At 54.8% G+C, this 26014-nt stretch overlaps 1 protein-coding gene across 1 annotated transcript in view; it reads left to right on the top strand.

Moving 5' to 3' along the window:
• PPP2R2C (protein phosphatase 2, regulatory subunit B, gamma) overlaps positions 1-26014 on the top strand; it is a 139896-nt gene that overhangs the window by 42417 nt on the left and 71465 nt on the right. The gene's annotated exons all lie outside the window — the stretch shown is intronic.

The following is a 26014-nucleotide window of genomic DNA, read 5'->3' as shown; positions in this document are numbered from 1 at the left end:
CCAGCTCAGTCTTGGTTCTGCTGAAGAGATTTTTTAAAATTAACTTTTGGGGAACTGGCTCTTCCCATTTCGGTGCTCGGGACCCGCAGCAGGACAGCAGCCTCCTTGAGCCCCGTGTGCAGAGCTGGGGGAGCAGGGCTTGCTCCAGTGAGTGGCCTGGCGGAGCCCCCACCCCGCCCCTGTGGCTCAGGGCTGTGCGGGTCTCACTAGCAGGGTCCTGGGCCCAAGGGAAGGGCAGAGTGGCCCGCAGCAGGGGTGGGAACAGCGCACTGTGACCTCCGGATGACTTAGGGCAAATGAGCCACCGCTTGGCCCTTGCCCCTCGTTATGTAAAACCAGGGGCTGACCTCGCTTTCTCCAGGACACTTTCAGCCCATGTTTCCTGGGCTGCTGTTCCCTGGTCCTGACCTTGACAGTGTCTGAATGCTGCAGAGGCGCGGAACAAATGGGCGGATTGTAGCTTCCTGGGTGATGAGACGGGCTCGCCCTTGGGGCTGAAATGTAAGGACCACACACGTCATGCAGGCGTGAATGGCCCCGGCAGATAGGCACCTGCCTGAGCAGCCGTTCCTTAATCTGAGGCCCTGTCCCTTCAAGTCAGTCTGTCCTGCCTGAGCCCACGAGCACTTAGGGCGGGGTCCGGCTTGTTTCTCTCCGTCCTGGTCCTCCCCGGAGCTGGGCGCAGCGGGCCCAGGCAGTGCTTGCGGAGCAAGTGCACGTGGGGACGGAAGAACTCCCATCCTCGGGATCCCCAGCCGCAGATCACGGAAGGAGCTGGACTGGGAGGCCATCCCCCCCTCCTCCGCGCCAGTGCCCAGCTGGCCAGGGGGATGGGCATGTGCTTTGAGGGCCACCGTCTCTTCCAAGTAGCCACTTCCTGACGCGCCAGGGCTGGGCAGAGAAACCACGTTGGTCCGCAGGACGGAGCCAGCCCAGAAGGGAGGCGAGTGGCCGCTGCCCTGTAGGTGCCATAGCAACGCTGGGCCGCCAACCGGCGCCCTGGATCGGGTGGAGAAATTGGAGCTGCAGGGGAAGCAGGCCTGTCTCTGGGAAATGGCCCACCTGCCCCTGCCCTAGTCCTGATGGACCTGGAGCCACAGAGCACCCCTCACCTCCCGTGTGTGCGTACACGCACACACACACAGAGCACGTTTGGGGGGAGGCCGAGGGGAACACGAAGCCTCAGCTTTGTGCTTAGTCTGATTCTGAGCTCTGCTCTGAGTGCAGAGGTGGGGGCTGTTTGGCGGCGAGATGGCAGGGATACCCCTGGGCTTCACGTCCAGCTGTCCCTGGATCCTCGCGCGACTCACGCGCAGAGGCTGGGGTGTTGCTGCTCTCCAGGGGGCGACTGCGTGGTGAGGCGGTCAGATCAGAGGCCCCGCAGGTGCCGGGACACACAGTGAGCCGGACGCACAGCTGGGATTGGCGAGCCGTCAGGCTCCGAACCTGCTCAGGATGCTGCTGCCATAGATGTGGCCCAGCACCTGCCCCAGGGTGCACAGCCTTCGTGGGGGGCAGGTAAACAGAGCCTCACAGTGGGGGACAGGAGCTGTGCGGGCTGCTGTAGGGACACCACAGAGAAGTTCCCCGGGGCTCACGCACTTCTGCCACGGGGCACACAGTGTCTACACTTCCTCTCATCCTCACAGCAGCCCGTACGGCTGAGAATAGGAATAACCCGTGCTTCCTTAGTACCTTCTGGGTACCCGGTGCGTGCCATGTCCTTTGCCTGTGTTATCTCGGGTACTCCCCATGACGATCCTACGGGTAGAGACTCTTGTATCCCCACCTTACAGGGGAGGAAACCGAGGCCTAGAGAGACCACCTAACTCCCAATGGCACACAGCTCTGCAGGGATGGAGTCAGGATTTGAACCCAGGAAGTCTGGCTCTGTGGTCTTAGCACTGGCCATTTCTTACCACTGAGAAATAGACTCTCAGGGGCAAAGTGACTTGTCCCAGGTCTCATGGCAGGTGTGGGAGCTGGGAAGGGTGATCTGCCCCCATCCCCCACATCCCCCACATGGTTCCCAGTACGCTTGCACGGCACCATCCCCAAACTTTTATTTTTTCTTTTTTTAAGAAACAAGGTCTTGCTCTGTTGCCCAGGCTAGAGTTCAGTGGTACAATCATAGCTCACTGCAGCCTGGATCCTCCTGCCTCAGCCTCCCGAGTAGGTGGGACTACAGGTGTGCGCCACAATGTCTGGGTAATTTTTGTTCTTGTTGTAGAGATGGGGTCTTGCTATGTTGCCCAGGCTTGTCCCTGAACTCCTGGCCTCAAGTGATCCTCCTGCCTCAGCCTCCCAGAGTGATAGGATTACAGGCTTGAGCCACGATGCCCGGCCCCATCCCCAAACCTTTGCACACGTGGTTCATCGGCCTGTCATGCCCTGTCAAACCCCACTGACTGTTCAGGACCCGCTGGAGGGCCGGCTTTGGAGGAGGCCTTTCCTGGTCTCCCCTGGGTGAGTCGTGCCCGCACTGTCTGCCTGGCTTTGTGTGCTCGTGGGGCTGCCCTGCTGTGCAGACCCCCTTAGGGCAGGGTCAGGTCAGTCATCCTGTGATCACCCCCCAGTGTCCAGACATGGCTCAGCAGTGTCCCTTGGTTGAATGGGGACCACGACAGGTGGCCCCTCTGCTGGAGTCCCTGGGCCATATTGCTGACTTCCTGCTGCCTGTGAGAACCCACGACCTCTCTGTTTCAGGATGGAAACAACCTGCTCAGGATGGCAAACGCTTTTCCAGGGGTTCCCAATGAGGCCTCAGTTGCGTCTTTGGATGAGGACGATAAGACAGTGACACCATACGTGCCCTGTACCTCTAGCCTGCTCAAGGCCCTTGACGGCCTGCTGCTCTGGCTGCCTTTCCAAGGCAAGGCCTCCAGGGAGCCCGGCTCCCTCCCTGGGCAGCTCCTTCCTCCTAAGACGGCTTCCCCATGAGGAGGAGCCGCCTGGCCTGAAGTCGTGTCCCGGCAGCTTCTGCCCATAAGAGCCTCACGGAAGGAAGGGGCGGTTGAAGCCTTCGTCCCAGGAGGGCAGGGTGGGCAGTACGTGGACAGAGCCAGTCTGTGTAGCAGGGAAACATCTAATCAAAAGCCACCCTCAAAATATTTGAAACAAACTTAAAACACATAAGGGCCCTCTGTCTCATGGCTCTACGAGGTCTGGCCCCACTGCCTTTCTGACCTCAGCTCATACCACCCTTCTTCCGCTCCCCAAACACTCTGAGCTCATCCTGCCCCCCAGGTCCCTCGACCTGCCTCCCTGTACCCCGAGGTGCTCCTCGGTTCGTCAACCCAGAAACAGTGCCCTGTTTTCCTTATTTCAGCCCCTTGTCAGTTACTTCCAAAATACTGTATCGTAGCTAATAATTATTTTATTGGTCTGTTTACCTGTTTGGGCTTCTCTTCCCCCAAGAATGTGAGATTTTTAAGGGCAGGGAGTGTGTGTTTTGTGCTTACCAAAATACCCCTGGCGGATGGCACAGGGCTGGCCCATAGTGGAGCTCCGGGAATACTTGCTGAAGGAATGAGCCAGCGCCTGGGGGACGCACTGTGGGCCCTGCCACCTAGGGCACGGCCAGCCTGGCAGAAGTGAGTACCTGTGGCCTTGGGACGGGGTGATGACTCATCTCCCTGGGTCCTTCCTCCTGGCGTGTTGCCAACACGTAGCAGGTGCTCAGTCAGTGTGAGTCACTATTGTTTAAACAACTCTAGTCAAGTGGGCGTGACGTTTATTGAGGTCCTACTGTGTACTAGGCCCTGTACGTATGTTACTGTTATGGGCTGAATAGTGTCCCTCCCAAAAAATTCCTGTGTTTAAGTCCTGACCCCCTAATACCTCAGGATGTGACTGTCTTTGGGGACAGGGCCTTTAAAGAGGCACTTATGGTAAAATGAGGTCATTAGGGTGGGCCCTAATCCAAGCTGCCTGATGTCCTCATAAGAAGAGATGGGGACACGGGCACCCACGGAGGGACGGCCGTGTGAGCACAGGGAGAAGGCGGCCGTCTGCAAGCCCAGGAGGGAGGCCTTGGAGTAACCATCCCTGCCGACTCCTTGATCTCGGACTTCTGGCCTCTGGGACTGTGAGAAAATAAGCTTCTGTTGATGAGGCCGCCCAGTCTGTGGTGCGTGGTGTGGCCGCCCCCCAAACAGGTACAGCCGCCTGATTTAATTCTGCAGGCGCTATCGGGGAAGCATGTCCGCCATTTAAAAAGGGAAGATGCCGAGGCTCAGCGAGGTGAGCTCCTCTGCCCAGGGTCACAGGCCTTGCTGGGAGGTTTTGGCACTGACCTTTCAACCCTGGCCCCCCAGTCTCACTCCGGAGATGGCGCAGGCCACGTTGACTGATTTGGCCTCACGTGAGTGGCTGCTGGGCTCAGAGGTGGCTGTTAAATCTCAGTGTCTCGTTGGCTGGCAGGCAGCCCTGGTACGTGAGTGTGTGTGGAGCCTCGTCAGACCCTCACGTCCCGGGTCTTGGGTCCCCCCGTTTGGTGTGTGCCTCCCCAGGGTTGCAGGGCACCTGTGAGAAGCAAGGGGCTTACGACTGAAGACTCTAGGGAAGCACAGCGTGACCCCGCCGTGAGTGTGTGTGGGCCCGGCCTGCTCACACAGCCTTTTGATATCCGCCTCTCGCTGGATGCTCATGGTGGAGAGGCCCGTGACGTCGGCGTGGCACAGCTGTAACCGCCCATCCTTCGGGTCTCAGCAGGTGTCAGCCCCCCAGGGGTCCCCTCCTCTGAGCACCGAGAGCGCAGGCGGCTCCCCTTGGTGGTCCTCGCCACGCGCCCTCTCCTTTTCACTCTCAGCCCCTCTCACGTTCTGAGACCCCCGCGTTCGTTAGTGGTCCGTCTGCCTGTGAGCCTCCCAGCAGGGCCTGTGGGCTTTGTTTTCATCCACACTCACTCAACACTTAGGCGTTGATCAGATTGCTCTGAATCGCCAAAAACGGGAACAAACCCCAGCTCCGTCTGGGCCTGCAGACTCAGCAAGCGCGGAGCAACTGGGTTTTTAAGCGGGAACCTGGGAAGCCAAGAAGTGGGCAGCACGCGATTGTCCCCCAGCAGGACAGACCATCTGCCTGAGTCCTGTGGCTCCAGGACCCACCATGGTGGTCACGACTGAACTCACAGCCAGTTCTTTGGTGGTATCAGTTCACGAGTCCAGGTGGGAGCATCTGATTGGCCTCTCAGGTCACGTGCCAAGCAGAAAATGGCAGAAGGAAATAGGAAGGAGGGAGTACACAGAGCACCCCTCCTCCCTGAAGCCCTCCTCAAGCCCACGAAGGAGAATTGGTTGCCCGCCTGTTGGCAAGAGCAGCCGCAGCCTCTCTTGTAAGGCTGGAGGGTGGGCAGGGGTGGGAGGAGCTTGCTAAACAGGTGAGGGTACACTCACCTAAGACATTCCATCAGTAACATCCGGCAAGCAGTTAGTGAGCACCTGCTGCGGGCCCAGCACGGTCCTGCGCCCAGGTACATCATGGCTGCCGTTCCGTGTTACATACGCCCTTGTGCCTTCACTGTTAAGCTCTGGTTTTACGCAGTGTGGCTGCACCGGTCGTCTTCTGCTGGGCATTAGGTGTCCCGCTTTTATTCTGTTGGTACCATCTACGGGGCTCCCAATCCATCATTTCCATCAGCAGTCCCTGCAGTGGCTAAGGGGTCCCTTAAATGAAGTCCTGGATGGCAGCGTCCCCCACAGATAGCAGGAGCTCCACCAGGAGGTCCCCTTCCCAGCCCTCAGCCAGCAGGAGCGAATGGTGGGCATCGGGAAGCGGTGAGGGGCCTGTCCCTGGGCACCAAGGCAAGGGCGTGGCTGACACTGCAGGGAAAGCACATCTGTCCCTGGGACAAGGAGCTGCACGTGCAGCTCCAGATCTCAGGCCGGGCCTGTGATGCAGGGGGAGGCGGGGCCGCTCATGATTCACGCACAGCGAATGATCTTATTCTCACCTTTACCGCTAGTGGCACATTCTGGTGGAAGCAGACGTTGGCAGTGGGACTTGGCAAGAAACAAGTCATTTGTCATGGCTGTGTGCCAGCCTGCATGTCGTTGCACAGTCTGTCCTTGGGAAGTCTTGCGCACCTGTCACGTGGAGTGGAGAGAGAGACACACACACACAGAAGTGTATGCACCTCTGATGATACAGTCCCCCAAAGGAGGCAGAAAACCTGGGGGAGTTTCCAGACTGTAGTGGATTGAATAGTGTCACCCAAAATTCATGTCCACCCAGAAGCTCAGAGTGTGACCATGTTTGGAAGGGGTGTTCCTGCGTAGGCCACTAGTTAAGATGAGGTCATACTGGATTAGAGCGGGCCCCAAATCCAGTGACTGGCGTCCTTACAAGGAGAGGACACACAGTCACACACGGGGAAGGAAGGCCGCATGACGACAAGGCTGAGAGTGGAGTGATGTGTCCAGAAATCAAGAAATGACAGGATCGCGTCAGCCCCCAGACGCCAGGAGAGAGGCGTGGAACGACCCTCCCTCAGAGCAGTTACAGGCATCCGAGCCTGCCGAGCCCTTGACTTCACACTTCCAGCCTCTGGAACAGCAAGAGAACATTCTGTGGTTTTGAGCCGCTCCGTGTGCAGTACTTTGTGACAGCAGCCACGGGACGGAGTACCCAGCCCCAGCCCAGCCCAGCCCCTAACTTTCTGACCCTGACGTCCTCATCTGCAGAATGAGGAGTTGGACCAAACAGTCTGGGCAAACCTTCTGTGCAGGGCCGGACAGTAAGTATTTTAGGTTTTGCAGGCCACATAGAATCTCTGTCCCATGTTTTTCTTTGTTTGTTTTGTTGTCTTTTGTTGTTTATTCTATAACCCTCTCAAAACGCAGAAACCATTCTTAGCTCTTGGGCTGGATGTGGCCCGAGGGCCACAGTTTGCCACCCCTGGCTGGAGTCGTCGATTTTGCTTTAGGGAGCCCTGACCATTTGCACAGCCACCACCAGGCCAAGTGGGCGCGGGTTCTCCTCTGTCAGCGGGACAGTGACGGTTTTCCTGAGTGAGGCGAAGGGGATAGTGCTAGGCAGGGACCCACCTCCCTGTGTCCATGTGGAGCCTGTCTGGTTCACGCTGTCCTTCCCAGAACCGTGCAGAGCACTTAGCACAGAGCGGATGCAGCTCGAAGAAAAGTGAGGAGTGTTTCTAGAACTTCTCTGACCACCTGGCAGGCTGGGGCAGGTATTTGTCTGAGGGCCTAGAGTCCTCTGAGCGCCAAAGCACAGGGGACTCTGTTTTGGCAGTGATGTCCACGTGCCATTGTCCCTTCGGGAGGGCAGCACTCTGGCTGAGTCATCTCTGCCTGTGTGAGCCAAGCACAGGGATTGCTGACAGAGGAGAGAAGAGCCCAGCCAAAGACAGGTGTGTCTGAAGGTGCCGAGGCCATGGGCCATCTGTCCCCCACCCAGCCCTACAGCCAGAGTGCTGGGCCCAAGTTCGTCTGAGATGCAGTTTAGAGAAGAGGGAAGTGATCTTCAGAAGGGCATGAGCCGGGGACAGGAGCATGAGTTTGGAGTTAGACCCAGATTTGAATTCTGGCTCTGCTGCTTGGCAGCTGTGTGACCCCGGGCCAGTGTCTTAACCTTGTTGGACGTTAGCTTCCTCTCCAGGAGGGCGTAGCAAGCCCTACTTGTCAGGTCTGTCCTGAGGATGGGACAAGCAAAGCACAAAGCAGCCTGGCACAGAGCAGGGCTGCTCTTAGTAACAGCCCTGTCATCAGGAGGCTCTGAATGATTATACCGTATTTCTGTGGCGCCCACTCCCCTTCCAGAACAGTTCGTGTCTCCTCCCCACTGGGATCCTCCCCATCCCTGCATTGTCTATGGGTTGCTGTGATCACCCCATTTTACAGATGGGGAAACAGAGGTCAAAGAGGCAGGCGACTCCCCAGGGCTACAAGGCAAGGCAGGTGGTGGAACAGGGACCCCATCCCCATCCTCCTGCCCCTCGTCCCCCTCCCGGTCGCTCCCTGCTGGAGCCATCGTCCCAGCTGTGGATGGTCGGGCCACATGGGCCAGGACTAAGGGAGCCCTTCGTCATCTCAAATCATTGGATCAGATGTCAGACTCTGCTGGGAATGCTGCCATTCGAGGCACAGGGACTCCGCCGAGCCTTTCCTGCAGCTGCTCCATGTGCCTGGAAGGGACTGTGGGCGAGGGCCCTGCCGTGCGCACCCGCCGCCCTGCCGCCCTCCCCGCGCCTGCGGACACGGCCCCCCGCCTGTCAGCGCTGGCTCTGAGAGGGCCTGCTCGACTGCCCTGGACTAGGTGCGTCTTTGAATTACTGCTGCAAGGTGTGGCCATGGACTGGGGCCCCAGGGCCCCCTGGGAGCCTAGGTGGGAGGACGTGTTTACCCAGAAGCGGGAGCTGCTCCAGAGGGGGCTGGGCCTGGAGACGTGCCCTGTGGCATTGCCCTTGGGATCCTGGAGCCTGGGGCTCTGAGAGGGGGATGGTGCCACCCTGGAGGGCCACACTGAGGTCACAGAGAGCTGGGGGTGGCAGGAGCCCAGGAGGGGTAGTTCTTCTCATGGGGAGGTTCCCAGGGCCCAGGGCCAGGGTCAGCAGGCCTTGGAATGACGTAGCCCAGAGGGACCCTGTGAAAGTCCCGTCAGCGGGACCCACATGTTCTCTCAGCAGCAGCATTGCCACCTGTCCCCTCCCAGCTCTTGTGCCTTTGTCTTGTTCCCTCCCCGCCAGCTGTGGGGGCTGCAAGGGGGTCTGGTGTGTGGCACCCACTCCCCACACAGGGCTGAGCCCATGGGGAATAAGCCAAAGGACGCAGCGGGTGGGGACGCCGAATACCACTTCTGTCACCCGTGCTGCGGACACTGCAGGACCTGGTTTAGTGTGGTGGCCAAATGGGCGTCCTAACATCGAGCCCCAGAATTCATCTGACTGCCGGGCAGGCATGGAGGGAGGCGGTGGCCTCTAGCCCAGCTCCCCCTTCCAGACACTCCAGAGTAAGTCACCCTTCCTGGCGGGGCACACGCAGCGGCACAGCAGGCAGGCGTCTGGAAGAGGCGTCTCCCTCACCCCCCAGCCCTGCCAGGTGGTTCCAGCCATCCTGGGAGGGGGACAGCAGTGAGGCCCAGGGGAAGCAGGCAAAGGCTTCTGAAGCAGAAGGATCTGGATTCAGAGCCTAGCTCTGCCACTTAGCATCCACGCTGTCCTGGGCTGGAGGCCATGTTGCAGCCCAGGCCTGGCCAGCGGGTCAGCGTGGCGGGAGCAGAGGAGGGGGAGGAACGCAGGGACGGAAGGGGAACCTGAGGGGGCTCTGGGTGCAGCCAGGGTTCCCACATCACCCTGGGGACCGCAGCTGCTTTCTGCTGGGAAAGCACTGGCTGGAGGGGTGGCGTGGCCACAGTGGAGCCCAGGAGTGAGCGGTGAGCCGGGGCAGAGGTGGGGGTCCAAGAGGGGCTTTGGGAGGGACAGGCCATGCTGATGGATTAGCTGTGGGTATTTTCATGGGTAGTGGGAGTAGGCTTTGGAATCAGACCTGGATTTGAATCCTGCCTGCCATCTTGGTAGAAGCTGTGTGGCTTTGTTAAGTTATGTGACCTCTCTGAACCTAAGTTTCCTCATTTGTGAAATGGGGAAGACAGCCCATTGCGGGGTAGTTGTGTGTAGGGCCGGACACACGGGCAGCCTAATGACTCTAGCATCTGTGTTGTTCAGGGTGAGGGAGGGTGGGGTGTTGACCCGACTCCGGCTTTCTGGCGGGGCTGACGGGCAGAGGTGTGGGAGGACTGGGCTGGTTTTGGAAAATGGTGGGTCAGTCCTAGACATCTTGTTTAAACTGATGGTGAGAAATCCGAATAGAAAGACCCAGCGCGACAAGCAGGACTGCTAGAGACTTGGGACAACACAATTGGTCCTGTGTCTCCATCACTGATCTGTGGATGAAGGAGTTGGCGTGCTGTTTGGGCCTGGCTAGCAGAACAGGGTCAACTGGGAGGAACCTAGCCGGAGGAAGATTTGGAGGAAGAAATGTTTCACTGTCAGTGCTATCTTAAGTTGGATGAGCTATGTAATGTGGTAGCGAGCTCCCTGTCACAGGAAGTGTGTGAATCTTGCCTGGAGGACTGCTCGAGGGGCTGTGGTGGAAGGATTCAAGCACCAGAGTGGTTTGGACTGGGTGACCTTCAGGTTCCTCCCGAGTGATCGCAGCTCTCCAAGCCCCTCATTGCCGCCCCGCCCTGCACATGTGCAGAGTGTAGAGGTGGTTTCCAAGTGTGACTTCCACTCCTCCCAGACGTGCCTGGGCCTCGGGCTGGGCAAACACTTTTTTCTTTAAAAAGGGACAGTAAAACAAGCATAAATTTGCCTTTAAAATAAGATGCTGAGAGTCTGCCAACTGCAAATGGATTTAAACAGCTCGTGTCTGACCTTAGGATGTGCCCTGGGTAGTTTCAGAGGGGCTGGGAGCCCCCAGGCCAGCTGTAATAGTGGACATGCTGGCTGTGGCCCGTTTGACCCTGCCGGAAGCCCCCCGGATGTTCACCTCCAACGCGGGGGACGCGGCAGGCCCTCCAACATGCAGACGAAGAGAGTGTAGCTGGGATTCAGCAGCTCTGTGACAGGACAGGGCCTTGGTCCATCATCCTGGCTTTCGGGGGTGCTGTCCCCCCAGAAACCTGCATCCATTCCAACACCATCCCTCGCTGCCGTGAGTGTGCGAGGTCCGCACACTCTTAACCCTCGGTTCCCACGGCCAAGCTCACGAAGGGGAGCAGGCTGTCTAGGCAGAGTGAGAGCTTGTGCCGAGCGTCTGCAAGTGGCCAGGGAGGCAGGGCTTTTCATCCGGGCTTTCAGATGAGGCCCCTGAGGCCCAGAGGGCTTAGGCCATGGCCTGAGGTTGCACAGCCAGGAACGAGTAACAGGGCAGCGATTCCCCCTGGGGTCTGCCCTTGCCTGTTCCTCCCTCCACCCAGCACAGGGCCTTGTGAATACAGCAGGAGCTCAACAGGGGTTCCTTTCCCTTCCCGCTTGCTTCTCTGAGCCTCAGTTTTCTCATCTATATGATAGGAGGCACACCCTGCCCATTTTCTAGGGCTCTTTGAAATGGTGAAATGAGATACTGCTGTCTGTGTAAACTGTAAAGTGCTGTCCTAAGTGAGGGGTCGATGATAGTGTCTGTAGCCATCCTTGAGGCTGAAACAGATGACTGCTGCTCTTGCCTGGCGCTCCCTGCCAGCCTTCTGCTTTCTGACTGACTGGCCTCACCCCAGCAATGAGCCTCCATGCCACCTGCAAATGGTAGAGCTCTTCTGCCCATTCCACCAGAATGCCCACCACGCACACCACCGGAGCACTCGCGAGTCTAGCTCAGGATGGGACCAGTTCTTTCCATGCAGGCAGGAGACAACACAGGTGTTGGTGAATGAATCTTCAGCCTGCCCGGCCTCCCACTGAACAGCTGACCAGCTCAAGCCAATTCTAGCTCCAGCCAGGAGGAGGAGAAAGACATACTAGGCAGTATTTTGTTTCTTCGAATAGTTCTGTTAAAATACAAGCGCGCGCGTGCACACACACACACGCACACACACACAATTGCTATTACTGTCCAGTGCGTAATTCCATAGATTTGGGCCATGTCAATCTGTTTTTGGCCATTGACTAGCAACATGGCATTGGCCAACGGCAGAGCCACCAAGGAGCATTCTGATTCTGAGCGTCACCAAGATGCTCACAGGAGGCAGAGGGGGTCTGGGGAACCCTGGTGGGTTGGGAAGGGTCACTGTCTTAGAGGTAGCCAGCCCTGAGTGGGGACCCCAGCCCTGCCCCTTGCCAGCTGTGCCTCTGCTAGCCTCAGTGCCTGCACCTGCCAACAAGAGGATTGCTGGGGTGTCCAAATAGGACTATGTGGGTCATCCCCGGCTTACAGTGGGGACATGAGCTTTCACTGTCATCCTGTTATAAATGGAACATGGCACGCGCTGTTGGGCAGACCAACAGTGGTCTTCTCTCCCATTGGGGTCAGATCTTGCTGTGATAACTGCTCCAGGACAAGTGTCCCCAACCTGTGAGATGCACACCCACCAGCTTCCCCTGGCAAATGTAATTACAGGCTGATATAGGTCGTGTTGGGGTTGCAAGTTGTGCTCCGTGAGTAGTAAAGCCTGGCCAGGTGCTCACGTCCAGAGGCTCTGGCTGTGGCCTCGAGCAGCTGAGGGAACAGGCCGTTCAGCTTCAGCGTGTGGGATGTGTGAGTGTGCGTGCACACCGTGTGTCGGAGTATATGAGTGTGCGTCAGTGTGTGTTGTGTGAATGTGTGTACATGCATGTGCACCCATGTGTGTGAGTCCATGACTGTGTGGGGGTGTGTGGGCACATGCAGGTATGAGTGTGTTTGCATACATGGCTGTGTGTGAATATGTGAGACCGTGTACTCACCCTGTTTACCCTCGGGAAATAGCAGGAAATCCGTCCATCTCGCGGGTGGGGGTCGTGACGCTGTGAGAACTGTCTTCGGTGCTTGTCTTAGTCCCTCGGTGCACTCATAACAAAAATACCACGGCCTGGGCGGTTCATAAACAGCACATGTTCACTGCTGGAGGCTGGGAAGTCCAGGATCAAGGTGCCAGCAGACTCCGTGTCTGGGGAGGGCCCACTCCCGCGTTCATAGACAGCCGTCTTCTCGCCATGTCCTCACGTTTTGTAAGGGTGCTGATCCCATTCGTGAGGGCTCCTCTCTCAGGATCTTGTCGCCTCCCAGAGGCCCCACCTCCTAACACCATCACCTTGGGGATTAGGGGTTCAACATTCGGATTTTGCGGGGAGTGACTGTTCGCTCTGTGACAGTACTTAATCAGCCTTTCCATCGCTAAGCTTTGACGGAGGTTGCTGCCAGGTTCGTAAGAGAAGACACGTTGTCAGGTCCAAGGCACAAAAGCACTGGGTCGGGAGCTCTCTGCAGCACTCAGATCGGAGTTCAAACCCTGGCCCTGCCCTTCAGGAGCTGAATGACTTGGGCATTCCTTTATTTTTCTGTTCAGGCACACAGTGGCATCTAGGGAGCACCTACTGTGTGCTGGGGGCATGTGAGGGGCACCTGCTGTTTGCCCAGGGCAAGTAAGCGGAGGTGTGGGTCACTGAAACTTGGCAGGCAGCTCCCCTTTCCCGGGCCCCCTCCTCCCCTCCTGTGAATGAGGGTGGGGACACCTACCCACCCTGCAGGTTCTGTTGAGGGGCCAGTGAGATGAATGGCTACAGCCCCCAAACGCCATTTATCAATACATTTCTGTTCCGTCCTCTCACCTTCCTCCTGCCTGGTTTTGACTGGCAAATAGTCACCACCTTCCGAAGTCATCAAGAGAACATCTTTTTTAATTTTATGATGACACCACTGAAACTGACCTTTTATCAAAGGTGTCTTTTCAGCAAGCTCATCATTCAGGGAGCATTTGCCGGGCTCCTGTGGGACTGGGCCTCGCTGGGACCAGGCCCTGGGAAGTCTGGAAGCTGCTCGGGAAATGTTTGCTTCGGTGGGACACAGGCTTCTAGAATCTCAGGGACAGCAGAGACCGATGCCTAATTGGTGCTTTGGTCTCCCTCTACAGCATTTTCTACGAGGGAACCTGCACCTTCTGTTTGCACACCTAAGGTGACAGGGAGCTCACCACCTCCTTACCATTCTACCTTTAGCTTTGATTGTTAGGTCGTCCAAAACTGAGCCGAGTCCATCACGCTGAGTTACCACTCACTGGGCTGGCTGGCATTGCCCCTGGAGCCGCACAGACCAGTCAGCTCCCTCTGAACCACGAGGACCCGCTGGAGAGCTGAGGACAGCCAGCCTCATCTTCCCTGAGTCTCGTCTTCTCCCGATTAAACACCCTGCATTTCCTAAGGGCACTTTGGAATGGAGTTGCGGGTCCCTCCTGCCCCTTGAGCCCTCTGCTTAGAACACACTTGGGCTTGTCTCTCTTCCCCCTGAAATGGCTGTGACTAAACCCACCTCCCAGCACAGCACCTCGGACCTTGTCTACCTCGGTCTTCATGGCACAGTATGAAGTAGGTGGCTGTGGTGGGCACCCTTGTCTTTCTGAGCACACTCCCTGCTGAGTCACAAACTTGTGACATTGGACAGGTCACTTAAGCCCCGTATGGCTCAGTTTCCTCATTTGTGAAATGGAAGTACAGTTAACAATAGGGTCACGATGGGGATTAAAGGTGGTACAGAAAGTAAGTAATGCACCCAGATGGTGGCACACAGCTGAATGGTCAGAGTTGGCTGCCGTGATAATTATGTATTAATGGCCTGCACCTCTTAATCGAGCCAGGCTGGCATATGTGGCCCACTTGTACCAAAGACCCAATCCCAAGTCTGGTCTCACCATTCCTATGTGGAAGGGCCGGGAACACCGACCTCCACCAGCAGGAAAGACTGAGGAAGTTAAGATTATTATATTGAACAAACATTTAAGTAGTGCCTACTGTTTGCCAGGCATTGTTCTAAGTACTTGTCAACTATTAACTCACTTACCCTGAAAACAGTCCCTTGAGGTTTTATTATCCCCATTTCACAGACGAAGAAACTGAGGCACCAGGCATCCCAAGTAGCCAAGGTACGTACATGGCAGTGTCATTGGTATAGAGGCTGAGGGAGAAGTAGGGGTGGAGTAGGGACACAAATTTGAAAATTTAAACAGAGGCAGAAACAAGAGTGTGGGTGGTTTAGGGGGAGAAGTGGAATTTGCACAGCATGGGGGGTTCTTAAGGATGGGAAGAAGGTTGGGAGGGCCGGCAGGAGGCAGCTCCTTCATGCTGCTCTTTCTGCAGCTGGCTGGGCGGGCACCCCATGCTTTCAGCTCCGGCATCCACACCAGTGCTGGAGATGGGCAGCATGGTCATCTGAGTGAGGCAGGATGGTGCCATGGTGAGGAACAAGACACCGGGGCTGGAGTGTGATCCATCACCTCCTGGCTGTGTGACTGTGAGCATGTTACTTACCCTCTCTGACCCTCAGTTTCCTCATTAAAGTGGGAGTAATAACAGCCTCACTCAAACCCTTGAGGCTGTTGTCAGGATCAAACGAGATCAATGTACGTGAAGGGCTTTGACGCCGTGTAAACGTTTCTGGGAGAGGGTGATTTGCCCAGACTCACTTGGGCAGAGTGAAGTGGCAGAGGGGGTTTCTCCGCCTCTGTGTCGCTCTGTCTGCTACGCTGTGCTGCCTTTTTTCCCGTTGCGCCCTGTCCACACACCTGTGGACCAACCGGAATAGCCTCCTCGCTGGCGCCAGGCACGTTCCTGCCCCTGAACCTTTCCCTGCACAGCACCTGCCACCCAGTGTGCCTCTCTGCCCCCACCCCACCATCTTTCTGACATTTCACCTTCCATCTGGAACTCAGCTCTCAGACCCCGCTAGCCGGCAGACACGCGAGGTCTCTGCTCTGCGCATCCCAGACCCTTTTCTCGTGCATACCCCCAGCTGTTCTCCCACAGCTGTGGCTCCCCAGGCAGGGGCTTGGGCGTCCCCTCCGTCAGTGATGGGTGGCTAGGGCGTCCCTGGCGCAGAGGGTTAATTAAATCACATGGTGAGGTTTGTGGAACACGGGATGCTTCATTAGGCCCTACGTGAACAAGCACGCCCAGCCTGGTCCCAGTGCTCCCGCGAGCTTGCAGGCTGGTGTAATTACAGCTCACGCTCGGCTTCATCAGCTTGGTGAGGCTGCCGGGAGGGCCCTGCCTTTGGGCTGCTGAATGGGCCTAAGGTGCCCGAGCCTGCTTCTAAGCAGGTGCGTTCATCCCCATGCCAGCGTGCCTGGCGGTGTGGGGCTGGAGCCCTCTGTTTAAGTAAGGGCCTCCAAGGAACGCATGTCATGTAGTTGGTGACACGGGGCTGCCTCCTTGCTTTAAACTCCACATCCAGAGAGATTTCCCTAAGCCCTGAAAGTAGGGAAGGCCTCAAGTGGAGGTGAAAATGGAACTTTCATCAAACAGATGCCAGATAAAAGACAGGGGCTGGGCGTGGTGGCTCACGCCTGTAATCCTAGCTCTCTGGGAGGCCTAGGCGGGCAGATTGTTTGAGCTCAGGAGTTCGAAACCAGCCTGAGCAAGAGCGAGACCCCGTCTCTACTAAAAATGGAAAGAAATTAATCGGACAACTAAAAATACATAGAAAAAATTAGACGGGCATGGTGGCACATGCCTGTAGTCCCAGCTACTTGGGAGGCTGAGGCAGAAGGATTGCTTGAGCCCAGGAGTCTGAGGTTGCTGCGAGCTAGGCTGACGCCACGGCACTCTAGCCTGGGCAACACAGTGAGACTCTGTCTCAAAAAAAAAAAAAGACAGGAAGGGTGTTCCAGGCAGAGGGAAAAGTATGGGCAAAAGCTTGGAGGATAAAAAGGGCACAGCGTGTTTGGGGAACGGGACATGTTCACTGAGGCCAGAGACCTGGTTCTCCTCCTAGCTCTCACCCCAACTCCACCCATGACTTGGGTGAGTCCTGGGCCCTCACCCCATCTCAGTGTCCCCATGGCTAGGATGTGGGGGTGTAGCCTCTGGTCTGTGGCCACAGCGTCTTGCCTCCCTCATGCTACTCAATGGTCAGTGACAATGTCGCTTTACATCTCGCGCAGTGAGACCCTCCCTACCTGCTTCAGCCCACCAGTCCCCTCCCCATGGGCCGGCTGCTCCTCGCACATCTCAGGAGGAAGGTGGGCTGAGCAGTTACCAGGAGGATGGGGCTCTCGGTCCGTCTGCGCCCAGCTGGGGGGCCTAGTACCTGGCACCACTGGCTGGGCTTCCAGGGAGCACACAACCATGCGGGACGGGTGGGTTTTCCGTTGAGCCCGTGAGTCACTGCACTCCAGCAAGTCTCAGGCCAAGGTGAGATTTTTTTCGTTTGGTTTGGTTTGCCTTTCTCCTTCTCTATGTGGTATATTTTTAAGCAGAACTTTATTTTAAAAGTTCTGTATCTGATGTAATACAGTGGACTGATGGCTGCTACACAATGCTGGGTGCCACAGGGAACGTAGACTGCTCTCTTCCCTGGGATTATTCCTTTTAATCCCAACCATGGCCTTCTCTGTGTGCTTTCGCTTTGTTTGCCTAAATCTCTACAGTCTTACCCTCTGGGGTGGTGAATAAAATGCAACAGTTCGCAATTTTTTTGTGTTAAAAGACCAAACAAGTATTTTTTTTTTTTTTTTTGAGACAGAGTCTCACTGTGTTGCCCGGGCTAGAGTGCCGTGGCGTCATCCTAGCTCACAGCAACCTCAGACTCCTGGGCTCAAGCGATCTTTCTGCCTAAGCGTCCCGAGTAGCTGGGACTGCAGGCATGTGCCACCATGCCCGGCTAATTTTTTCTGTATATTTTTAGTTGTCCAGCTAATTCTTTTCTATTTTTAGTACAGATGGGGTCTTGCTCTTGCTCAGGCTGGTCTCAAACTCCCGACCTCGAGCGATCCGCCAGCCTCAACCCCCAGAGTGCTAGGATTATAGGCGTGAGCCACTGTGCCCTGCCCCAACAAGTATTTTATTCATTAAAAAATCTGAATATTTGTAATCCCTAAAAAAATAAAAGCCTTGGGATCCTTTAGAGGACCCGAGACAGCAACACCCTGGCAGGCTCTGTGTTCTTTACCGGCCTCTTTACCCACCGCCCTTGGGGCCTCTCAGTGGGACCCCAGACAGCTCACTCCATCCCACCACCTCAGGAATCTTCACTGCTCCACGGCCACATGGGCACCTTCCAGATTCCTGGGAGAGAAATGTGATTGGCTGAACTCTTTGGGTGGCCTGATGATTGGCTGCCTCTAGAAGGGAGTGAGTACCACTTGATCCAATCAGCAGAGGGCAGCATGGGGGTGTGGTCACGTGAAAAATGGCTGTAGCTCTAGAGAGTTGGGGGTGGGAGAAGGGGACAATGAGAAGTCACTGCTATTTGTATCAGTTAATTTAACATCTGGCCCCTTTTGGGTGGTTTTGCATCCTTTTGGGGGTCCTGATCTCTTCTGCCATTTTGTTGGCATTTTAATTTCTTGTTAACCAACCAAAGGGCACATAGACCTTGATTTTTAAATTCCCAATAATTACCAAATTTTCAGCATCCTCTAAATCAGTGCCGGGCAATGGAGATGTAATGAGAGCCACATGTGTAATTTTACATCTTCTAGTAGCCATGTTATGCAAGTAAAAAGAAACATATTAAATTAATTGCAATAATTTGTATATCCAAAATATCATAAATATATAATCAATATAAAATTACTAATGAGATATTTTATATTCTGTTTTTCATATTAAATCTTTGGGATCTGGTGTGTTTTTATGCTTGCAGTACATCTCAGCTCAGATTGGCCACATTGCAAGGGCTCGAATTGGACACCTATGGCTGGTAGCCACCTCCCTGGCAGCACACCTCTAAATGATGATTTTGCTTTATATCCTTGGGGAAGTATTTTTGAATCTATTTTACCACTCTTAAGTAGTTTAAGAACTTTCCAGTCCATTTGTCTAAGGGTCTTTGACTTGTAAATGTTGGGTTTCCACCAATAAATGCTCATAAAACCTGCAGGAGTTTTGGAGAATTAAGTCCATTCATCCTGATTTGCGGTGTCCTGTTTTTGCTGGGTCATTGTTGACTCTCCTACCCTCCAAGCCCCACACACACTTTGAGTCCAGATAGCCCACCATCAACATTCCTATCTGATTAGGGAACATATTAGTTTCCTGGGGCTGCCATAATGCATCGTCATACATTTGGTGGCTTAAAAATCAGAAACCTAATCTCTCGCAGTTCCGCAGTCCAGAAGCCTAGAGTCACAGTGTTGGTGGATTGCGTTCCTTCTGAAGCCAGTCGGGCAGAACCTTCCTTGCCTGCAGGCTGCTAGCATCCCTTGGCTTTATGGCTACATTGCTTCAGTTTTTGCCTTGGTTTTCACATCACCTCCTCCTCTTCTGTGTCTTCCCTGTGTGTCTCTTATAAGGACACTTGTCATAGGATTTGGGGCCTTCTCGGATAATCCAGGATGATCGCCTCGTCACCAGAGACTTAATTACATCTTCGAAGATCCTTCTTCCAAATACGGTCAAATTCAGAAGTTCCGGGGATTAAAATGTGGACATATCTTTTGGGGGACACCATTCAGCCCATGACAGTGAGCTATTAGTATTTTAACAGAGAGACGAGGCAAAGAAGGTGTCAGCATGTTATATTTCTAAGCTACGAAATGCATAAAATGATAGTGGATTATGAAAGGCTGACTTCCCAGTAGAAAGTGCTGGGCCACATTGGCTGGGGGTTGGATCCCTTTGGTCAGGACAGGATGGGAGTTAATTTGATGAATGGGCACATCAGGTGCATTCAGGAAGGCAAACCTAAGACAGCAGAAAGGCAAGGATGTCTTATATTGTTCAAAAGTAAATATATTAATGCTTGTAACATGCTCAGAAAAGGGCCAGGCTCAGCACAAGCACTTTATAAATGCTGAATTTCATCATGATAATTGTAATTATCAATTTTATATATCTAAAGCCATATTATATACCTCTATATTATTAACGAGGATGATAATAGTTAAACTAAGGGGAAAAGAAACGGCTGCCAGGATACAAAACAAAGAATTGAGCTGAATCCATAAGTCACCAAATGGGTTTTGATGACAAAACCCTGCCTTTATGTGCTTTTGCCGCTCTGTGATGCTGTTACCCATGGTCATGCCTGTTCACGGCCGGCTTTATACGCCCATCCTTCTTTTATATGATCATCAGGCTGGCACTAATTTGGGTTTGCAAATGAAGGTTTTGTGATGTTGTCATGTCAGCATCTGGCTGCAAGAGGGGCTGCTTCCCAGACCCTGACCCTCCCATGTGGCCGAGGAGCAGGCCCAGCCCCTCCCCAGCTAATCGCTCCGAGGAACCTGGGGGATGTGCTAATGGGCCCAGGAAGCCATAAACAGTAATGAAAGTGTGGTGTTGCTGCACAGCATGGGGTTGCCCTTGGGCTCCCTTCCTGGTAATTAAATTGGGAATCCTCCTTCTGCCTTTGAGCTGGAAGAGAAAGTTTATCCTCCCTGTGGTTCATTCATCCCTTCATCTCCCCATTCATTTGTTCCCTCACTTATTCACCCCTTTATTTGTTTATCAAACTATGTTGAATGCCTGCTGAGAACCAGTTTAGAACCCTCCTTCCCATGCCTGACAGGCCGGGGAGGCTGGAGGTGGCAGCCGCAGTGGGAACAGCAAAGAGGGGCTGGGGTGGCTCTGAGCAGGCTCTGCCGCGGAGCTTTCTGACCTGGGGAAATTCCCTTCACCCCTCCCGGGTGGCTCCCTCATCTGTAAAACAGGGAGACTAAGGTAACACTAACAGTCGCTACCTCCGAGGGTGGCTTCGAGATTTAAAGGAGGTAATAGATAGCAGCCCCCACACACTGCCTGGACAGGGCAGGAATAGCCACGATGGAGCCCCTAACTCTTATGTCACACTTATTTTGTGCGGGATGCTCTTCTGGGCACTTTACATCTAATAACTCATTTAATTCCCCCAATAGCTCTATGCAGGAGGTCATGTTCACGGTCTTATTTTGCCAGTGAGGCAATTGAGGTACACAGAAGCGCGATGACTTGCTCCAGACGGCTCAGGCAGAAGGGTACTCGTCCTGGGCAGACGTGACCCCAGAGCTGGCCCTCCACTTCCTGCCTCTCAGCACACATGGGACCCCCACTCTCCTGGTCTGCCACCTCCGTATGGGACCCCCACTGCACTTGGCTGGTGCCCTGAATCCACCTGGCCCTTCATGCCTCCCACCTCTGTGCTTGCGGGAGACCCCGCTGCCCCATGTGCATCTGCCTCCTTAGAACCCCTCTTAGAGCCTGTTAAATACAGATTCCTGGGCCCCACCCCAGGCCCCCAACTCAGAAGTTCCAGGGCCCATCATTCCCTAACAGGCTCCTTAGGTGATTACTTTCTCCGTAGGCAACTGAAGGTCGACCTCTAAGTCTCCAGGTTGATGAATGTGCTGCCTGGGTGCTTCACAATTGATGTCACGAACGATCATCCAGGCACGGGAAGTGGGCGCACCTTGTATCTGCCAAGTGCTGTCCTGTGGGTCCGGAGTGGCCTCTGGTAAGGCAAGGTGAAGCGTCTACGCAGCTGCCTTCCTGGCTGCGGAAGAGCAAGTTCAACACGCACTTACAGGGTGTCTTCTGTGTCCCTGCTCCTTGCTGTGCTCAGGAGCTTACACTGCAGGGAGATCAAGGCACCTCCAGCTAGACCTTGGGGAACGTGTATATGGGGGGGCAAGGGCCTCCCCTTTCCCAAAGAGCTCCGCAGAAGCCTGTTCCCAGCACTTTCTCACTAGCACCTCAGCCTCATGGTTAAGGTAGGGAGTCCCCACAAGTCCCCTTCTGGGGACACCAGCTCCCCTGGTAGAGACAAGTGCTGAGCACCTCAGGAGGGCGGTGGGTACAGTGAGGAAACAGGGACCCCGCAGCAGGTTCTAATCCCAGCTCTGCCACTTAGTAGAGTTACTTAGCCCCGTCGGAGTCCCAGCCTCCTGAAGGCGGTGAGGCCGCACCCGGGCAGCACGCCGCGCTCGCTCCCCACTGCCGTGAGTGTTTGGTCGTGGGGGATTAAAAGCGCAGGGCCCTCCTGTTGGACAGGGATACGCTCTGCCATTCCACCCACCACTGTCTCAGGGGAATGGAGCACCAGTGGGAGTCAGGTTGCACCTAGCAGTGTGACCTTGGCTCTGGGGCTTGACCTTTCAGGCCTTCGTGTGGTCATCTGTCAAGTGGGTAGAGGTGGCTGGCCTAGGAAATCAGAAATTCTGTGACTCCCCAATTTCCCGAGGTACCCAGGGACTAGGACTGACAGATGAAAGACACAGCACCCAGTAAAATTTGAATTTCATGTGAGTAACCAATCATTTATTAGTGTGAGCGATACCAAATATTGCACAGGACATACTTACACTAAAAAATTTTGCTTTCTTAAATTAAATTTAAATGGGCATCCTATATTTTTACTGGGGACAAACCTACTCTGAACAGACCGAGCAGTGGTCCCACCAGGGTGGGAGGACGGGGCAGGGAGGTGGGGAGTAGGGAGTACAGGATGGGTCCCGGCAGAATCTCTCCAGATCAGTCCCCTCTGCCGGAGAATCCCGGGGTGATTACCCAGCAGTCACTGCAGCCCCTGCGGGTGTGCCATCACTCCTGATGCCCAGGTATGCCCCCACCACCTGTTCTTCGTGACACCCATGGAGACTGGCACTGCGCTGCCGTGGTAAAGATGAGGAAAGCAAGACCCAGATGTGTTGAGGGACCTGCCCAGGCTCACACAGCTGGTCCCAGGCCAGAGTTTCTCATTAGCTTTGCACACTTGGAAACAGAGCTGGGGCTTAAATGCAATTTCGTTTTTTTCTTGTCTTTTCTCTCTTTCTAATCAAATGAAACACTTGGGGAGTGGGAAGGGAGGAGCCAAGGGAGAACAGGGGAGTAATTCTTGCTGTTATTTATTCTTGCTGCTAAACCAGCCCCTGAGTGGGCTCTGCTCCCGGGGTTTCTGTCTCCGAGGCTCTGATCCCACAGATGAGCAACCCGCCCATTTCGGCCAGACGAGAATTGCTCTGGGCCCCACCTTTTCTCAATATTTTGCTCGGAAGCCACATCCTGGAGGCCATAATCTAATCATCCCGCCGATGTAGGGAGGTGCCATCCTGCCGCGTGTGTAATTGAAGTCCTAAAACTGCTGTGGTTCTCATTAGCCCAGAGTGGCTCCTTCTGGCCTTGGTAGGATTTAGGGCCCCTCCTGCCTCCTGGTCCTACCAGCTGGTCCCTGAAGGTGTGAACGAGACAGGAGATGAGAAACAAGCCAGCATTTCCTCGGCTGACTTGGTCTATCCGGGTGGGTCTTCAGGGGATGGCAGGGGGTGGCCTTGGAGGCCCCTGTCTGCTGTCAAGGTCCTGCCTCCCTCCACTCTGCCACCACCCTCCACGGTACGGGTGCTCCAGCCATGGACACGCATACCGCTTCCCACCCAAATGCCTCCTACCCACAGTGTCTACTCCTGCTGACCTTTCAGGGTGCAGCACCACCTCCTCCAGGAAGCCATCCCTGATGGCCAGGCCACACCCTCAGGGTCCCCGTGCCTCCTCTCTCACAGCACTGACCACAGCACATGGCACTTGTTTACATGGCTGACTCCCCGTGAAACTGGGAGTGTCTAGGGGCCACTTCGTGTCTCATCTACTCCTGCCCTAGTGTGCTGGCACAGTGCACGTCTACTGAAATGCAAGGAGTGAGGCTGGGAGGGAGGCAAGAAGGAAGAAAAAGGGAAAAAGAAAGGAGAGAAGGGAGCGAGGGCAGGTAGCACTGTGCCCATTTTGCAGGTGAGAATGCTGAGGACACATAACCTGGACATGGCAGAGACAAGCGCACCCCTGCTGGCTCACCATACTTTCTGTCCAAAACAGCAAGGAGGAGCTTCTGTTTGCTTTGGTGAGACGGGGCAGCTTCTGTGACAGGCTACAGGCAAAGTGGAAAGTTCAGGGGCTGGAGGTCAGACACCGTGGGTGCAAAGCTTACCTGCTTCCTGGGGGTACCGCTTACCTGCTCTGAGAGCTTGGGCAGGGCTTGCAACAGCAAGTACAGCAGCCCCAGGAGGTAGTTGACACTCGCCCGGTCATTAAGCATGACGTACAAATGAGGATGCCAAGGCACAGAGAGGTTGAATAACTGGCCCAAAGTCACACAGCTAGTGACTTACAGAGTCAAGATTTGAACCTGGGTTCTTGGCTCTGAGATCAGTGTTATTATCTACCCTACTCTGCTGCCTGAGACATGGAAGCACGCACTACGGTGTCTGGCATGTTGTAGGGCATCAGTGGAAGCCCTGTCATTATCATCCCTAGCACCTTCCACGGCACTGTCTCCACCACCAAACTGTCTAGGTGGCAGGCGCTGCCATAGCTCCTGCTATCCGAGCAGCAGGAAGACAGGCGGTGCTTGTTCTCCCGTCTCACTTGTGACTTTCCTCAGTAAGTTTGTCACCAGGGTGCTTCAGAGCTGATCTGTGATCGCCACACCCTGGAGCCACTTGGAAAAAGTCACGATGACAGAGGGCTGTCAGGCTCACAAGATCACCCAGAGGAGGGTGGAGATTTGAAGCCCAGCTCAAAGGGGTCTGTATCTCAGACCCGATGCACCAGCTGCTGTTTCAGGCCCTGGCCTTGCCTTTGGTCTCTGGAAGGCCAAATAGCTGCATCTTCTTCACCCAGGAACTGGCTGGGATCAGTGATTCTCGAGGCACAGGTGTGGCAATCACAGCCAATGTGCAGAACAGCTTCCTGGGCAAGTGTGTGCAATAATATTAAAAATAAGTACATAGATGAGGAAGGCAGTTTGAAGATTGGTCCTGAACATACTCAGAAACACCTTCATTAAGCACTGGCCAGAGCTGCCATTTGTGAGATTGCTTTGATGAAACTTTTTCCAGGAGATAGACGGAAAAATCTTCACTCTGCTCAGTTTTTCTTAGAAGGGCGAGTGAGTGCTATAATTTGAGTACTAAAATTTCTAATAAGATGAATGATTAAAATGTTGGCTATAACTTCAGACTTGTTTTCACGTTCACATTTCATAATCCGGAAGTTCTTTCTATGATGTCCTCACAGACGTTTTATTCGGCCCGTGTCCTGCCCCGTGCCATTTGGCCAAAGTGTGCACTGGACACATCTCTACTCCTGATGCAGCACGTGTGTGAGCTGAGGTCCACTCCCGGCTTGGTTTCCTTCTCACACCCCTTGTCCACAGCCTCTCCTTGAGCAGAGGCAAGGCCACGCGTGTGACTTCCGTCCGATTCTGAGATCTGTGTGCTCAGGGCTCCCCTTGGCCGACCTTAACTCCTCCTTTGGGTTCTGGACATCTCGTGACAAGTGGCACCAGCCTCGGAGCACAGGAGTGTGCTCGGTGGGCGGGCTCTGAGCACTAAAGAATGTCGTTTAGAGCAGTGGATGCACGGCTAGGCCAGTCAGACGCCCAAATTGCCCACCAGGCTTTTAAGGCAGTAGTCACCAAGCTTTTTGGTCTCAGATCCCCTTTTTATACTCTGAAAAAATATTGTGTATATGTGCTGTATCCTTCGGTATTTGCCATATTGGAAATTAAAACTGTGCAGTTAAAGAGATCTATATATGAATTCATTTAAAAATAAACAATAGGCCCATTACATGTTAACATAAATAATATTGTTTTCTGAAGAATAACTGTGTTTTCTAAAAAGAATTAGTGAAAAGAGTGGCATTTTTGTAAGCCTCTTTAGCGTCTGGCTTAATGGAGGACAGCCGGCTTCGCCCATCAGCTCCTGCACTCGGGCTGCTGCGACACGTCGTGGGTGGAAGCATCGTAGAACATCCGGCCTCACACAGATGTGCAGTTGGAAAAGGCAGAACCCCAGGGACCCCTGAAAAGGTCTTGGGGACCTCCAGGGGTCCTTGGACCTCAATCTGTGGTCTGATGTAGGTGATTTATGAAACTCAAGATGGAGACAAAAGAGAAGCCATGTCAAGCCCAGGTGACTTCAAGCACTGGCAGGGAATCTCAGGATCTTTGCAGCCCTACCCAACCGAGCCCAGCGTGGAGGTGCAGCAGCAGACCCAGCACGGCGGCTTGCTGCGGGCCCTCATCAAAGACCCCATCCTTTGGCTCAGTCGTGCCCAGCACTTTCAGCTGTGGACTTCTCCTGTCCCGCTGGCCCGGACATTCCTGCAGAAGCCACCTGCTGATTTTCAAGCTTCGCTTCTGAATTGTTCTCTCCTCCCCGCCCCGACCCCTAATGCCACATCTAAATGGCCCTCACTCTGCCCTTCCTCGGCCCGCTGCAACCCCTAATGCCACATCTAAAGGGCCCTCACTCTGTCCTTTCCTCGGCCCGCCCCGACCCCCAATGCCTCATCTAAACGGCCTTCACTCTGCCCTTCCTGGGCCCGCCCCGACCCCTAATGCCACATCTAAATGGCCCTCACTCTGCCCTTCCTGGGCCCGCCCCGACCCCTAATGCC

Source organism: Propithecus coquereli, unplaced genomic scaffold (genome assembly GCF_000956105.1).
Source record: "Propithecus coquereli isolate 6110/MARCELLA unplaced genomic scaffold, Pcoq_1.0 Scaffold962, whole genome shotgun sequence".
In the NCBI taxonomy this organism is placed as follows: domain Eukaryota; kingdom Metazoa; phylum Chordata; class Mammalia; order Primates; family Indriidae; genus Propithecus; species Propithecus coquereli.
The sequence above is the reverse complement of the archived record's forward strand: the minus strand, read 5'-3'. Positions and strand labels throughout refer to the sequence as shown.